This window comes from Catharus ustulatus, chromosome Z, assembly GCF_009819885.2.
Source record: "Catharus ustulatus isolate bCatUst1 chromosome Z, bCatUst1.pri.v2, whole genome shotgun sequence".
In the NCBI taxonomy this organism is placed as follows: Eukaryota; Metazoa; Chordata; class Aves; order Passeriformes; family Turdidae; genus Catharus; species Catharus ustulatus.
This window is the reverse complement of record NC_046262.2, coordinates 37361523-37378935: the sequence shown is the minus strand read 5'-3', so window position 1 is coordinate 37378935 and position 17413 is coordinate 37361523.

Below are 17413 nucleotides of genomic sequence, written 5' to 3'. Positions count from 1 at the left end.
TCCTGCATTCTTCCTGAGGAGGAATAACCCCAGGCACCAGCACAGACTGAGGCTGATCTGCTGGAAAGCAACTCTGTGGAGAAGGACCTTGGGATTCTGGTGGACAATAAGATGTCCATGAGTCAGCAGTGTGCCTTGGTGGCCAAGAACGCCAATGGTGTCCTGGGGTGCATTGGGAAGGGCATTGCCAGAATGGCAAGAGGGGTGATTCTGCCCTTTTACCTGGTGAGGCACATCTGGAGTGTTGTGTCCAGTTCTGGGCTCCTCAGGACAAGACAAACATGGAGAGACATACAGCTCCTGGAGACAGTCCAAGAGAGGACTTCAAAAATGGTTGGAGGACTGGAGTTGCTCAGGTATGAGGAAAGTCTGAAGGAGCTGGACCTGTTCAAACTCAAGAAGTTAAGACAGAAGGGATCTTGTCAAGGTAAGCAAAATCTGAAGGGATGCTCTTCTTGGTGCTGCTGAGCAGTAGCACAAAAGGCAATGAGTGGAAACTGATGCATGGGAAGTTCCACCTAAATATGGGGAAGAACTTCTTAATTTTGCCGATGACCACACACTCACATAGATTGTTCAGAGAGGTTGTGGAGTCTCCCGCACTGGAGATACTCAAGAACTGCCTGGACACGATCCTGTACCATGTGCTCTGGCATGACCCTACTTGAGCAAGGAGTTTGGACAGATGTTCCCCTGTTGTCCCTTCAAATCTGACTGATTCTGTGATTCCATCTGTCACTAAAAATCAGCACATAAAGTTCCTACAACTTCTACAAGGAAAAAATTACCACATACTTTGTATATATTGTCGATAATATTAGTGCCAAGTTATAATAAATAAGAGAGAAAAAGAAAATTGTGACTGAAAGTCTATATCTTGCTATTTAATATTTATGCACTTCATGTGAAGCACTTTTCAAGAAAGAAAATCTTTTAAAGAAGCATAATTTCCTGTGTTCTGATTACAGTTCATTTCATACCGAAGAAAAGGTGAGATCAGACTAAAATTCAGTGGAATCATTCACTCTTTCTGATCAAAGTTCTTATCTGCCAGAATGTCATAAGAATTGCTGAAAGAGAGTTTTGTCTACTTATAACAGGTAAAGAAGAAAAAGAAGAATGAAAAAAGAGAATGAACATGGCCAGCTATAGCAAAACTAAGAGGGCACAGTTTTGCTCGCATAATTTTTTTTCCCCTGGAAATGGATACTGAAATCCACTGGAATTATAGTGCAAAAGCCAAAATATGCTCATCTGAGAAATTTTGGATTCTGGTTTGATTTACAAAAATATGAACAAAAAACCAGGATCTGTATACTTTATTACTCAGCAGTGAATGGAGGGAAGTGGGGTAAGACTTATTATGCAGATTCTGTTAGTAACAGAAAATAGTTTATTAGTTTGTGAGTCATTAAACTGGAGATGATGGACACTCACTTCAGTGGGAAGCAACTTTTTAGGCCTCCTGAAGGCTGACTGCTTTTGACATGTGCTTATAACGCTGCATGTGTTTGACAGAGCCCATAAGGACTGATTCATACTTCTTTTTGATATTTTCTACTATAAATTCAGTTTTTAGAAAGCATTTTCTTGAAGAATCATCATTTTGTTATTCTGAGTTGTAGCTATCTGAATTCTTTCCAGAAAAAGAGAAGACATTGTGTGTTTTACAATACACTGGAAGATAGGTAATATGCCTACTCCAGGCATATTCTCTGTACAGATCAAAACTCCTGAAAGGAATAAAGAGGATTGGAATGGGCCTTTTTTTCTACTGGAGGTAAGAGCTCTCTGGTACACTAGATCATGTCCAGTGAAATGATAGCTGGACAAGTAAATGTTCTTTGAAAGGAGGGAGGAAAGAAATCAGTGGAAGAAATCGGAATTATGTCAGGTTTTACTCTTCCTATTTCAGATCCTAACACCAAAAGTTAAAATGAAGTATTTGTTCTAGGTAGATACCATTAGTATTTAGAACTGCTGTAGAGAACCTCTGTGGAGACCATACCTTTCACAGCATCTGTACCCATGTGGAACTGAAAAGTCTTGTTTTCTTTCCTTCACAGCTATGCACTTACCTTCTCTCATACCCTTTAAAGGCAAGATAGACTAGACAGACAACATCGGGCAAAAGCATCATAATTTTGAGCTGGATTTGGGTGAATACTTCAGTTACCCAGACAAACTTCTGAAGGGTTTGGTCGGAATGTTGTCAAAGTGAAACATTAGCAATAGACAGGTTAAAGACACAGTAGTGCTTTTTATGCTTTTTACCCTGACTGGACTGTAGGCATTCACCAAAGCCTCTATCCCTTCCCTCTGCAGTTGGACAGGGGAGAGAGAAGGTAGAGTCTATGAGTGGGATAAGGACTGTGAGAGATCACTTGCCAAATACCATCACAGGCAAAACAGGCTGGAAATAAAGATATTAATTAAATTTCTTACTAACAACATCAGAGGGGAATAATGAGAAGCAAAACCAGACCTTAAGCCCTCTCCTTCCCAGCACAACTTCCTACTCCCAGTAGTGCAGGGAGTTGGGAAATGGGGTTATGGTCGGTTCATTACACATTATTTCTCCCACTGCTTTGGGAGAGGAATCCTTGCCCTGCTCCAACATGGAGTTCCTCACACAGGAGATGGTTTTATATTAACTTCTCCAGTAAGTCCATCCAACAGGCAACAGTTCTTCATAAACTTCTTTACTTCAGCATGAGTCACTCTTCCACAGGGTGCAGCTCTTCAATGACAAAGAACAGGCTGCTCCAGTGTGGGCTGCCCACAGGATCGCAAATCCTACCAGGAAACATGTTCCTGCACAGATTCCTCTCTCCACAGGTCTGCAAGTCCCATCCAGGAGCCTGTTCCAGCACAGATTTCTCAACCTCCTCTCAGGCATTCACCTGTTCCATCCATGACTTCTCATTGGGCTGCAGGTGGACTTCTGCATCCTCGTGGTCCTCCGTGGGCTGCAAGGGCACAGCTGCCTCACCATGGTGAAATGGAACCTCAGCTCCTTCTTCACTGACCTCAGTGTCTTCTGGGTTCTTCTCTCATCTTCTCACCCCACTCTTCTCTAGCTGCAATTGTGTCTGAGCAATAACAGGAGGGTTTTGTTGGCATTCTTAAATTTGTTAGCACAGAGGCATTATCACCATTTCTGATTGTGCCAAGCCTTTGTCACAGAAATGTCCAACTTTGGAGCTGTCAGGAATTTGCTCTGCCAGACCTGGAGGAAGCTTCTGGCATCTCTTCACAGAAGTCACTCCTGCAGTCCCATCATTACCAAAGCTTGGCCATGCAAACGCAATACAGATACTCAAGCTTACCCTTAATTTTCAGCTCTTTGATTTGGATAACAAGAGTGAGGCGTTTGACTATGCAGGTACTCTGTGTGGAGTTTTACAAACGTCAAAAAAATCTGATACTTTTGAATTTATGTCATCTGGCCTTCTGGGATCACTGGTATGTAATTTTTATGAAACAAAATTCTACATTGTTCTACTTGTCCAACAAATATCTTTTGCATTTTGATTTGCTCTTTGTGTTTTTAAAATAATTTTGCATTATTTTCTTGAAAACCAATTGCTATGATTTGCTTTAAAATGACAAGTTTGAACATTTCAAACATGCTGCATAAATACATGTGTTTATTTTTCCTGAACAGCACAAATGACTCAGACTAGTTTGTGTGAGATGATTACACCAGAGCTTCAAACGCAACAAGGTCTACAATATGTCTGACATATTTCAAATAAAAGGTGGGAGGCACGGATTTATAATTTTAGCTGTTGCTGAAACACATTACAGTTAGCAGAACTGCAAAGAACTGAAAAATGATTAACTGACATTGGGAAGTATGACATTTATTTAAATCTAGTAATGTGTTCACAGTTGCCTTGCACAGGGACTTTGATGCATATGCCAAGGTTATAATAATAATACTCTTAAGGTCCATTTAGTGCAAGGCTGAGTAGTCACAGTTCCTGTTCAGTTTACATCAAACTCAGTTTTTCTACTAGCAACGAGAAAATTGATGTTGCTGACACTATGAATAGAGAGTCCTGCTAATTGCTTGCAGGCATTTTCATCAGTCTTTTACAGTAGAGGAGCTGTTCAAAGACTGGCAGTCTTGGGCTGTGAACACATAAATGTAAAACTGGGTATATGCACAGGTTCTCTAAGTTAGGATGAATAAATGCAACTGTATACCAGCATGGAACAAATTTTAAAAATGCTACATGGTGTGCAAAATGTCCGTAGTAGATTATTTGCTCAAAGGGTGAGACTGACACTCATTCCCTGTTCAATCCACACCAGACTAAATTGCCTCAAAAATCCCAAAAATTCATTAATGTAAAGAAGAAAGACATCAACCATCAGGCAGGGTAATGAATCCAGAATGACAATGGATTAAATATTGCTTAATTTTAGATTGCTTACCCTTCTCTTAGGATACCTCAAAATAAATTCTACTTGAAAATTCTTAGGTTTATAGATAATTAATATATATATTTCCTTATTTTTTGACTTGTAACTTCTAACGCTAGCTTTTTGAACTCTTATTCATAAACATGGAGGGCTGGTAATCTGCCATATTTTTAAGATATTATTCTAATATAACCTATTTCTAGCATTGTGTATGAATCTGGTGTTTAGAAGAACCCTGGTGTATTACAGCACTAGTGATGAACATGATGAACCGACAGTATGTTAACAATGAGTTGGCAATGCCATGCATGCATGACATGTGAGGACAAACCACAGATGTGTGGCAGCTCACCAGAGCTAAAATGGCAATAGGTTGCTGTGAGCCACAAAGTGCCTGTGGCCCTCCCAACAATACCCATGTGCACATTCCCCATCTCTAAACCCCTGCCTCTGGCACAAGTGCTTATGCAATATTGGTATCATCTGAGTCAAATACATACTCCTTTTGCTGAAATTATGTTTTATCTATTGCAGTTCACTTTTTTTTAAACAGTATCTGGTCGCACATCCAGTAAACATTTTCATCCTCTTCGTAGTATGTTGGGGGAATATTATTATAAAGTCACAGACCCATTGAGGTTGGAAAAGACCTTCAAGATCATTAAATCCAACCCTTGACCAAATTGTAGCAATAGGTAACATGTCCAGTCATTTCTTGAGTGCTTCCAGGGATAGTGACTCCACCACCTCCTGTGGAAGCCCATTGCAATCCTTTACCTTCTCCCAGTCCTTAATCCTTCTCATTCTGTGAATTCTTCCTGATGTCCTCCCTAATCTAAACCTCCCCTAGCAGAGAATGAGACCATTTCCTCTTGTATTATCACTGGTTGCCTGGGACAAAAAAAACGACCCCTATCTCACTACACTCTCCTTTCAGGCAGCCAGTCTTCTTTTCTTCAAGCTGAACACCACCACCTCCATCAGCCATTCCTCATGTGACTTGTCTCCAGACTCTCAAACACCTCTCTAGCCCTCCTCTGGACATGCTTCAGCATCTCCATATCTTTCTTGAATTTAGGGGTTCAGAACTGAACACAGGAACTGAGGGTGTTGTCTCACCAGTGGGAGTACAGAGGGACAATCAGTGTCATGGTCTTCACAGCCATAACTGCTTCTGACACGAGCCAGGATGCCACTGCCTTCTTGGGCACCTGGGCACACACTGGCTCATGTTTAGCCGCTGTCTCCCGGTACCCCCAGGTCCTCTTCCTCCAGGCAGCTTTCTAGCTACTCTGCCCATAATCTGTGGTCTGGCATGGGGCTGTTTTGAGGGCAGCACCCAGCACATCACTTTGTTGAGCCCCACACCACTGGTCTTAGCCCATTGATCCAGCTTGTACAGATTCCTCTACACATCCCTCCACCTTTCAGTAGATGAACACTCTAACTCAAATGATATTTGCATTGCACCTGCCCACTGTGGATGCATTCATCTCTTGTACATTTCCTTCACTGTGTTTATAAATCCTGTTTTCTTAAGCCTGCCTACCTACAGAATACCAAGTGGATTTCAAAGTGGGATTAATTTGCAGGTTTAGTGGCCCTATCAGTAGCAACCATCAATAATGTTTTCTCTACCATGGACCACAATGGCGAGGAACTTGTGACCCAGAGATTGAATATAGCCTATGCTTGTATTTCCTCAGGCTCATTGCCACTTCTTTTTATGTATATTTATTGGCTATTACTAGAGAATGTGCTAGTGACTGTAAAATATATTTGAAAGGTTTTTTTGTCCCTGAGCAGGGAGAGGGTTCTACTCCCCACCCACTGGTAATGTCAAAATAAGTATCAAAGATTAAATGAACAGTTGAAAGAAAATAATTCAATTAGTAGAGGAGGATCAAATTACAGTGAACTTCCCTCCTGGGTTCACTGCCCACAATAATGACTTTATTTAGAACTAAATTACTGAAAAGTGTCACTTTTAAATGTGCCCTGTATCTATCTCAGTGTCAAGCTGAAGTAGATGTTTTGTGGAATGATAGCATGGTTGAAGTGGGTGTATTTCAGAGTTAAGTTAAACCTTAAGTATTCTTTATAAACTAGACATTTAAACTGGTGAGGCAGCTTCTAGTCTATTTGAACATATTCTCAGAAGTCTTACAACCTGTTTTCAGGGTAAGCAATACTCTCCCAGGTCAGTGGGAGGGTCAGTGGGTCTGAGCCTCACTGGACCTTGTCTCTGAGCCAGGAAACCAGGCATATTTTACAATTGCAAGCAACTTCACAGAGATTCCTCTTGTGCCTATGTGATTCCTCCTTACACAAACCTTTCTGCTTTGTTCTTTAAAGAAACCCAGTCTGCTAGCTGGGCTCCTCAGAACAGCTTTGGCAGTGTATTGCGACCACTATGTGATTGTCTTCCTTCACTTATGGTACTACTTCAGGAGGCAAATATAATGCAAGTAGGTTCAACTGCAGATATTTTTTAACACACAAATTGATGTCTTTGAAACATCAATGAAATTATCTGTAAAAGACCACAGGCTGGCATTTCTCCAGGCCGTCTTTTCATCTAGTGTGGAGTAAGTTAAATTTAAAAGAAGAAAAAAAATAAATTCAGGCTATTTGCCTGGGCATCTAATCATGACTTGCTGTGTTCCAACAGTCCTGTTAAAGTGTCCTATTAATTTTTCCTAATTTCTCCTGGTTACTGATTTGTTTATGTTCCTTTGTGAAAATGTTAGGAGATAACCATAATAGAATAATTCCAAGAAAAATATAAACATTCCACTTGAATTTTTTTTCTTTTTGCATAGAATTAAACAGGAGTAGGGTGGATTTTATTTCCTCTTAATTCCTCTGGAATTCCCACATTCCTATTCTTGCATTGGAAAATGCGTACTGAAATAAAACTAATACTTGATTTTTCCTTGGCATATAAAATAGATAAGCTATCACTTCCAGATAAATATTCCATGGAAATATTGAAGAAAAACCTGCATATTTCAGTCTTTGGTTGAATCTTTGCCATTTTATCTTGATTAGTCTGCATGTTGTTTTACTAGCCAATGACCCTGAGAGAGGGAAGCAAGACTTAAGGAATTTTCAATTTTGTTTTTGGAAAGATTGTAAAGATTGGTCAGATAATTGCTTGCCTGGGGTATAATTCATGGAATCACATAATTATAATTCAATATAATTCATAGAATATAATTATGGTATGGTTTGGGTTAGAAGGCACCTTAAAGATAGTCTAGCTCCAGCAGGCTTGCTGTGGGCAGGAATACATTTCATCAGATCAGGTTTCTCAGAGACCTATTCAAGCCAGCCTTGAACACTTCAAGGGATGTGGCACCCGGTATTTATTCTGTGGGTAAGGATGGGGCATTGTCCTGATTACACAGAAGAGACAGACTTTAGCCCTGTGTGGTCACCATAGTGCCTTTGCCTGGGGAAACCACATGGACCTGAAGGAACTGTCAGTCATCCTGGTTTTGTTCCCAGTGTTGAATACCTTTTTGAGGGCAAAACACCTTTTGCTTTCTATCTATCTATCTATCTATCTATCTATCTATCTATCTATCTATCTATCTATCTATCTATCTATCTATCTATCTACCTCTATATCTAATCTATATCATCTATATCTAATTCTTTTTCTATTAATATTGCTACTGTGATTGTGTGTGTCTTATTCCATTGCTTTGTGCTTTTGGTAAATTTCTATCACAGCCCATAGTGTCTGTTTTTTTAACCCTCCCTCACCAGAAAGGGTATTGGAAGGGGAATGGTTTATTTGGAGCTTCATTTCCAGCTGGTGTTAAAACTAGCACAGACATCCATATCCAATTAACTGAGTTCAATTAAAAACAAGATTTAAAAGTGTAAGAAATGCGTTGCCACTTTTCATTGTGTATCTCATGTATCTCTTTTCAAGAGTCTACAAACTCAAGATGAGATGACTTTGCTATAAACAACATTGTGTACAGTGTTTTAGAAAAATCACTTTGACTTGTATCAGGCCTTTTAGAAAAATTAACAGACACCTGGCTACCTCTCTGTTTGAACATTCAGGCCCTAAAATTTAGGAGTTTTATTTTAGAAGTTGTATTTATGGTTCATCTTCTACTCTCCCACTGAGGAGAGTTCATATAGTCTTTACTCTATTTTATTTCTGGGCCTCACTAAGACTATTCCCACCTCCAGAATGGGCTCAGGGCTCTGTCTTCAACCCCAGTAACACTGTGACAAGACCAAATAAAGTAAGGTTGTCAGATCAGGAGATGCAGGCTTTGGGGAACTGCTGTGTAGCATTCTGATAGAAGTGAGCTCCCAGCCAGGGACAGCAGCAGCAGTGTGGCGAGTGCGGAGCAGTGTGCACAACAGGCGAGCTGACTCAGCACAGAAGTTGCCTTTGCTGTACTTAGCACTGTGATTGACAAATGCAAACAAGCTCTCATTTGTAGCTGCTCGGTGGTTACTGCACATGCACAGATAGCTCTTTGCAGCTGCAGAGTAATTCAGTTCAGCTTGACTGGGCTAAATCAGCTTAGACCGCATCTTGTTCGCATGGGCTGACAGCAAGGTGGTTGTCATGGCTTGGCTGGCATAAGCCTCACATTTTCCCACCCCTCACTTCTCAACATGTACTGAACACTGATATATTTTTTTTTATATGACTTTTCTCTAGCGAGATCTTCTTACCTACTGGCTTTTTTGATTTGTACAAAGACATCTTCTAAAATTATTGCCTTGATGTAGCATTGCACAAGATTTGACTAATTCAAATGCAATTACCAATTTTCTCACTTTAGTGAATGCATTTAGTTTTGACTACCTAGTTTGAAAAATGTGCTGGAAGAAAAGAAAGGGGAAGAGAAAAACATATAGAGGATCTTACATAAGTGAGATCAGAAATCTAAAAAGAGTTGTTTGTGTTGTCTCAGTTTGGAAAAATTAAATAATTTGGTGAGAAAGGTATTCAGATATGCTGAGCACAATAAAGTAAATCAGAAGGCAAATACAGGGATGAATTTAAATACAAAACCTAAAGAACTTTAAATAAATTTAAATCAAGTTTTATATGTATATTTCAGTATAGTTTTTGCTAATACCTTCACATGATCAGGAATTCTTTCCCACCGGAATTTACTTGTGAAATAAGTATTTGCAGAAATTTGCACTGGATTTAGACTAACTTTGATAAAAATACTAGAATAATCATCACAGGAATAATAATCACAGGAATATCGTCTGCATGTTTTAAAATAGAATCTGAGAACTTCACCTCTGTAAACACTTTTTCACTTTTTTGGCAGAATTAGTTATCTTTTGTTATGTACATACCTTTCCCTCAGATATTTATAAATAGTTTGAGGTCACCAAATCACAAGAACCACTGTTCTTTAAGGTTGTTAGTATATTTAGTGTCCCTAAATTATTAAAATAATAAAGTCAGAGAAAGCAAATGGTACAGGCCATGACAGCCAGTAAAATCGTTGATTAAAATATTTAATCAGCTTATGTGCAAGACGGAACTCTAGATGGAGCAGTTCCCTTTGTTTGAACTTTGTTTGCTGGGCTGATAATGATTTCATTCAGTTAGTAACTATTAGACAAATAACTGACCTAAATATGATAACACAGTTCTGTTGAAACATTCGGACTCAGACTGGATTTCCTAAATAAGTTTGTACATTAGCACAGGAGGAAAACCTTGAGTGTCTCCTTCCTAAATGTATTATTTGAAAAAACAACAAAAAGGCATTTTATGAAATAACACAATTGTGTAGTGCAGCAAAAAGCAATTAAATATTTCATATCAACCTACTTGAATATCATTTGCTCTAATGGCAAACTAACATTGAAAAAGGAGAAATATGTAAAAGGTCTACTAAAATAGGGGATTTATGGGAACTGAAGTGTTATGTCATGTGTCAGAGTTACTGGATTAATTTCAAGTGCCTCTGCATGTTGTGCCGTTTAGAGAAAAGCTTCCTGTAGTCAATTTCCATTCCTATCTCATGGGACAAAGATGGAGGGTTGCCAGTGGCCAGGCTTTCCCTTCTAAGTCCTTGTTCACAATCAAGATAACCAGGAAAATATAGCCAGCTATCTCAGAGTATTCTGCTCGGACTTCTGGAGCTACCACAAAGAGTGTGCCCTGTTGCTTGGCTCCATGAATACTACCAGTGTACCCTTGCCTGTGTTTCCCTAAAACTTTCTCAGACAGTACACCTCCCTAACATGCTTCCAGAGAAGTAGTCCCATTCATCTAGTGTGCTTGTCCCCCCTCAATATCTTGATTGTAACAGTACAATCACTGCTGAAATAAATATAATAACTACAAAAAAACCCAAAATGAGAACAAAACAACAACAGCAATAAAAAACAGACACACACACAAAATAACAAAAAAACCCAAACCGAACCAAAACTAAACCAAAACCAAACTCAAAATCAAGAAAAAGGACTAACCTCCTTTGTTCGGATTGCCTCTGATCTGCTTGCAAAGGAGATGCAAAAGAGTAGTTTCCACTTTAAGTTCTTTCTCCTAATATAACATCTCTCTCAGAAAATTAGAAATGGCTTTTCATACCTGATCTCCCAAGCCAGAGTTGATGTTGGAGGTAATGCTGTTCGCATTAGCATAATTCTCTTTCCCTTCAGAATGAAACTTCAAGAAAAGTAGTTATGGGGGTCTTGTATCTTGTTAATAGCCATTCCTCATTTTGAAACTAGCTTCAAGCTACATGAGCAAAATAATATCTGGATGATGGGAAATTAAAGACTGGATGATGGGAAATTAAAAGAATCAATTCCAGAGAATATAAGATTCTTTGCAGACTAGACTTTGCGTCATAGAATAATGAACATCAACATAAGGAAAGTTATTGTGCCAAAACTTGCAACTGAGAATGACAGGTATAGTTCTTTCAGTTTTTTCATTTTTTTACCCTGTCCTCAGTCCTCCGTCATAGTTGGTATCACAGGACAAGTTTTTTTAATGGAGGTACAAATTAATGACTTTTTAGATGGTTTAAGCCAATTGGTTATCATTCCAACTTGCCTGACAGGTATTAACTGACTATTGACAAATGTCCCTCAAGATTTTTCTTTTAAACTGTGGTCTACCAGTATAGTACGTACTCAAGGAAAGGATAGAATTTGTTGAGTCTCTGGCAAATAAAATAGATTTACAGACACAAGATGCTGAGCCACATTGCTAAACGTGATACTGTGACAGAGGACAATCTATGGAATACTGTTTGCCAGTGGTCGAAGGTCTGAGTCAACAGAAATATTCTCTACCTCTCTCCTGATCTAGATGAATAGTGCCATTATAGGTTAATAAATTATAACACCTGATGATACGATTTCAGCACATTAATCTCTCTACATTCACATTCAAGATAAAATGGGGATACACATTTTCTAATTGGGAATTTCTAAATCAACAGTTATTCTGCAAAAGGAGCTATGTTAAGAAATGAATTTGGGTGGTTGGCAGAAAGCAAAATTATGCCTGGAAGAGCTTACAAATCACAAAGGAAAGCAATCACCTAATTTCTGTTGAGTGAGTAGCAGTTTAGCAAGATAAACACCACACTGTATCAATTTATACATGATTAAAACAAGGAAAATGATGAGAGAAATGCATGGAGTATAATGAAAGGTTATGAAACACCGGAATATTAATTCTAGGGTAAATAAATAGTGGATTTTTCTCTGAGCACAGTGCCTAACATGAGACTAATCACAATACAAAGAGTAAAATTATTATCCAGTTCCTGTGAAAAAAAGTCACAGTTTTGCCATTAACTGAATGGCAATGTGTCAGGTACCTTTACAAAATTTTAGCATACTCTCCAGCTGTGAAGTTAATCCACACCTGAAAAGATCTACAAGTCTAGCTCTGCTAGATAAATTAAATCCAGTAAAAAACTAACTGAGAGGTGAGTTGTTTCACAGACACAGATGTCTCTCTCACAGTTCATACAGACAGGTGAGCACATATTAAAGAATTACATTTCCAGAGTCAAATTAACTATGAGCTGAAGATTCAGGACTTCCAAAGTTTGATTACTAAGAAACTGTTTTAAAGCCATGCCCATTGTCAGACTGTCCCCATACTCACACAGATACATATTTGCACACATGGACTAATATAACTTTTCTTAATTCTGTAAGATTTTTAATTAGAAAATAAATGGGAAAGAAAACTAAGAAGAAGGAATACTTCACAATAGGATCAAGGTCCCAGAGCTGTGAAGAAAAACATATTTTCATAAATCAAGTTTGAATATTGATTTAAAGTTTAGAATATTCTTTTCTTTCACTAAAACTATATCCAGTTTTTTTTAATGAAGACGTAACCACTGAAATTTCAAAAAGTTTCTTGAAAGAAAACCAAATTTTACTTGGTTTGGTCATTTTACTTCAGGGTTCATAGCATCTCTAAATAATCACTTCATACAACACATAAACTCTTTAAAACAGAGACCTACCTCGTAAAAATGGGCCTCTGTCTTTGCAGTGGTGTTTCTGTGCATCGTTAGCTCTCACAGCAACCAAAGTTTACATAGGATTCCTCAAGGACAAATGATGTAAAGGGCAGCAGCATTGTTAATCTGAGGGTTATGGATAAGGATTGCTATATTCACTAAGTTTAAGAGACCTCTCACTTAACTTTTTTCAGTCGTTCCTCACAGAATGTTTTCAATACACCGAACACGCTTTAAAAAAAAATGCTATGAGCCCCTAGAGGCCACAGTGCAGTAGAAACAGAGACTAGATTTTTTTGCCTAGGAAGAAGAGTAGACAAAGTACAAAGCAAGAAGGTAAAAAAGCATCATAAAGAAGTTTTCATGCCCTTGTCAATCTGAATCTCTGATTAACAACTTCTTGTATTTTCCAGTTCTGGTACTACAAAGGAAAGTGAAATTATCTGGATTTTGTGCTTTTCCTTTAATGGTAATAATGTAATCTCACTAAGACAGTTTTCTTGTAAGCGTTTGAACTATCCTGTCAATGTTAATCTATCTAGCTATATGTCCCGAAGAAAGAACCATGTCTGTATGACCTTGCACAAGAATGTTCATGCTTTTCACCATACCCGTAGATACTTTAAGTCTGTCTCGAGACTTTTAAGCCCTGCTCTCCTGTACTGAACAGCTTCTGTCCTTGTCCAATTGAATGTATCTCACTGAAGGAGAAAATATAAGAAAATAATGGCCCTTAACTTAAAGTCAAGAAAGCACTTGGCCATACGATTTCTGCTAATTAGAGCACAGATTATTTCTGAGCACTTGCCTGTTTTTGGTCACAAACCCCTGGTGCCTACACAAGCAGAAGAAGCAACAGTTGAGTGCTAGTGACAGTTGAGTAGTTGGTGTTTTCTCTGCTAGATGTCAGCAATGGTTGCTATCTGATTGCTGCAAGCAATGTTTTCCAAACAGTAGGCAAAATCCTGTCTCTGCAGATTTCAATAGTAAAACTCAGCTGACTTCAATAGGCTCAGAATTTCATTTACTGACACTGTTTTTTAAAACTCAGAATTTGCCAGAGGCCAACAGTCCTTCAGAGAAAAATAAGTTTTAAAAAAATGTAGAACAAGAAGGAAAAATCCATTTCTTTCCTAGTAGCTAAAAATCTTTCAGTGCAATGAGTACAAGAGCAAATAATCTTTCTCACTGTATCTTAAGGGAGTTTTTAGTGTATATGAAATGCAATCTCTCTTTGGATCACAACAGCCTCTTCATTGCATCCAGTCAAGAGCTGCTTTTCCTATATATGCCATTGGATGATTCATTATAAATGTTGTCTTGGAGTCTGATGCTGTTGATAGCTCCACTTCCCACCAGTAAAACTTCCTTCAATCAGGGAGATTAAGGTTTTGACTCTCTCTTAGTGAAAGTGCGTTTACCTTTCTAACACCTCTAGTCTAACTATAAAAAATATTAAAATTATCGTTAATGAGGTAAGACTAAGTGAACAAATTTAAAAAGACATCACTCGCACTGTCACAAAACACAAGATCCAAGACACTGACAGTCTCTAGTAAGTCCCATGACGACTGGTTAGAATGGCAATAGATACTGATCATCTGGAGAAAGAGGTATGAACATATATCTCAGCAAAATTTGTATTTTTAGGTGATGCAGACATCTTTGATGTAAATTTTTAAAATGTAAATGGAATTCATGCCAAAAAAAGACTAAATACTTCCTCCTCATTCTTCTTCAAATATCACTACAACATCTGTGATTAAAACAATTTGATAATGCAGACCTCCATATGTTTGGGGGTTTTTGTTAATATTAATGACATAATATCATCCATTACTTAGCTTTAAAATGTTCTATATGGTTTATAAGAAGTTAGAACATTAGACAAGGCAAAGTTACTACAACTTTACCAGTTTCTGCCTCTAAGGCAGAAATAAAGGCATTAAAGTTTTCTTCATTACCCTATGTTGGCTGTATTTTCCACCATGGGTTTTGAGTACATTACAAGGTAAATGCAAAGAACTTATCCCTGAAAAGATACTATTTATCTATAAAATTGTATTTTTAATAGCCCAGTGTTTGGTTGGGCAAGTATTTTCATGGGATCATAATGTGGGATTGTTAATGTAGAACACATTTTGTTCCCCTCTTTGAACATGGTAGGATAGATTTTCTTCATTTTTAAAAATAATTTTTTATTTTCATTCAATAAATATGGAATTGTTGCTTAACTTGATGTTAACATTTAATTCTTTCCAATTACGTATTTCTGCCATGCATAAAATTGATTAATTAATAAAAAATATAAATAACAGCAAATGTAAAAATCAACAATTTTCACATGAATATTTCTGTTTCATTTCATGTTAGGATTTCCGTGGTTTAATTGTATGCTCATAAGCACAGAATGCAACAGGTTTCATAATTAATTTTACATGATATGCTAGGCTGCAGTCTTAACATATCTTAGGAAACACTTAACATTACTTGCTTAATAATTTTCCTCTCAAGAATTTAAATTTCTTCTAATTCCTGAGTTTATTCATGCAAAGGAGACTATAGAAAAAAGTCAAACAAATGCACTCAATTTTTTTTTTACATGATCTACTCTAATTCCACAAGTCAAAACAAGAAGATGAAACAAAACAACAAAAGAAAGCATAAAATCATCATTAAAAGATAGGAGGAAAAATAATATCATATACATGATTTTGGGTAGTTCTCCAACCATAATCCTCAACATCAAGTAGTACTTAAAGATTCTGTAGGGAAGTGGTTTCCAAAATGCCTGGATTGTCATGATACTGTGTTTGAATTCTAACTATTACTCATTTCAGTTAGGCTCAGTTTCAGGAAATCTGAGAAGCTTTGAAACATATGTGCTTACACTGCTAACTGTTTTTCCCCCCACCCTCCGCCTCTTCCTTTCATTATCTTCTCCCCACAATCTTTTCTTCATTTCCCTTGACTTCATTCAGCTTTCTCATGCTGGCATTCATAATGAATAAATTCACTGGTACAGCTAGGAATATATTACTATTGAATATTCCCTGCAGCAAAGTTCCATCAAAATTGCTTATCACTGACAGATGCCCACTCAGAGATGCAAAACTACCTAACTCAGTTCTCCCTTTCCTACCCAGTTTTGTGATATGTGAATGAAAATGGATATGGGAGGATGACAACCTTTGCCTCTAAGGTACAAATCTCTTAAGAGTTGTAATTATTTTGATTCCCATCCAGGCTGCTGGAAGTTTACCTATTTCATATGTGCTGGCATTCACCAGCCAGTAAAAATAAGGCCAGCTTGAATAACCTCATTGTTTGAACTGCTTTCCAAAATTAGTACTCTCAGGACATTCTTTTGAAAAACAGGAAGGAGATGGGAAATAACACTCTCAAACTGTATTAATAGATCTTGTTTCACTTGTGTTCACACACACACGCACACACACATATGCACACTCTGTGCAACCCGAGCACTTTCTCTAGTGATGGATTCACTTCTTTGCCTCCTCCGGTTTTTTATATAAGATAGGAAAATGCTTCAACTGCTAGCATCACTAAACCACATTATTGAAAATTTGGCCATCACACCACAGATGCAGTGTTTCAAGTGTGATACTAATGTCAAAAGACCTGTTGCTCTTAGCAGACGGCAAGGCATTTGGGATGTGCTGGTGAAAGCTTGCACATGACTTCTGCCTCTGAGAAATCAAGAGGATGGATGTACCTTTGCACTCTGCTCGTTTATGACTGCAGATTGTTCTTGGATGCCTGCAGGGGTATACAGAACATTCACCAAGTCACCAGCAAACATGGACTTCTTAAACAGTTATCCATGCTATAACACCCAATAACTGGGCAGGGTTTCAGGCAGTCTTCCCAGCATTCACTGATGTATGACCTTTGATATGGTCCCCTACTACATCCTTCTCTCTAAATTGGAGACAGATGGATGTGATTGACAAACTGTTTGCTGGATGTTAATTGGTTGGATTGTCACATCCTGATAATGGCTCAATATCCCACTGATCTCCAGATCCACATGGAGATCAGCATCAAGTGGTGTCCCACAGGGGTCTGTACTGCTAATATCTTAAAATTTGCTTAATATCTTGACCAGTGATGTGAAGTGGGACTGAGCGTATCCTCAGCAATTCACAAATGACATCAAGCTCATGAAGGACAGGATGCTATTTCAGACTCTAAAAAGCTCAGGAAGTAGGCCCTTCTACAGGAACAAGTGTAAAATCCTGCACTGGCGTTGGGGCAACCCCTGCTATCAATAGAGGCTGTGGGAGAAATGTATTGAGAGCAGCTCTGCCAAGGACTGGTGACTGAATAGCTGGACGTGACCCAGCCATGTGCACCTGCAGCCTGGAAAGCCAATTGTATCCTGGGCTGCATCCAAAGCAGCATGGGCAGAAGGGCAAAGGAGGGGATTCTGACCCTCTGCTCTGCTCTGC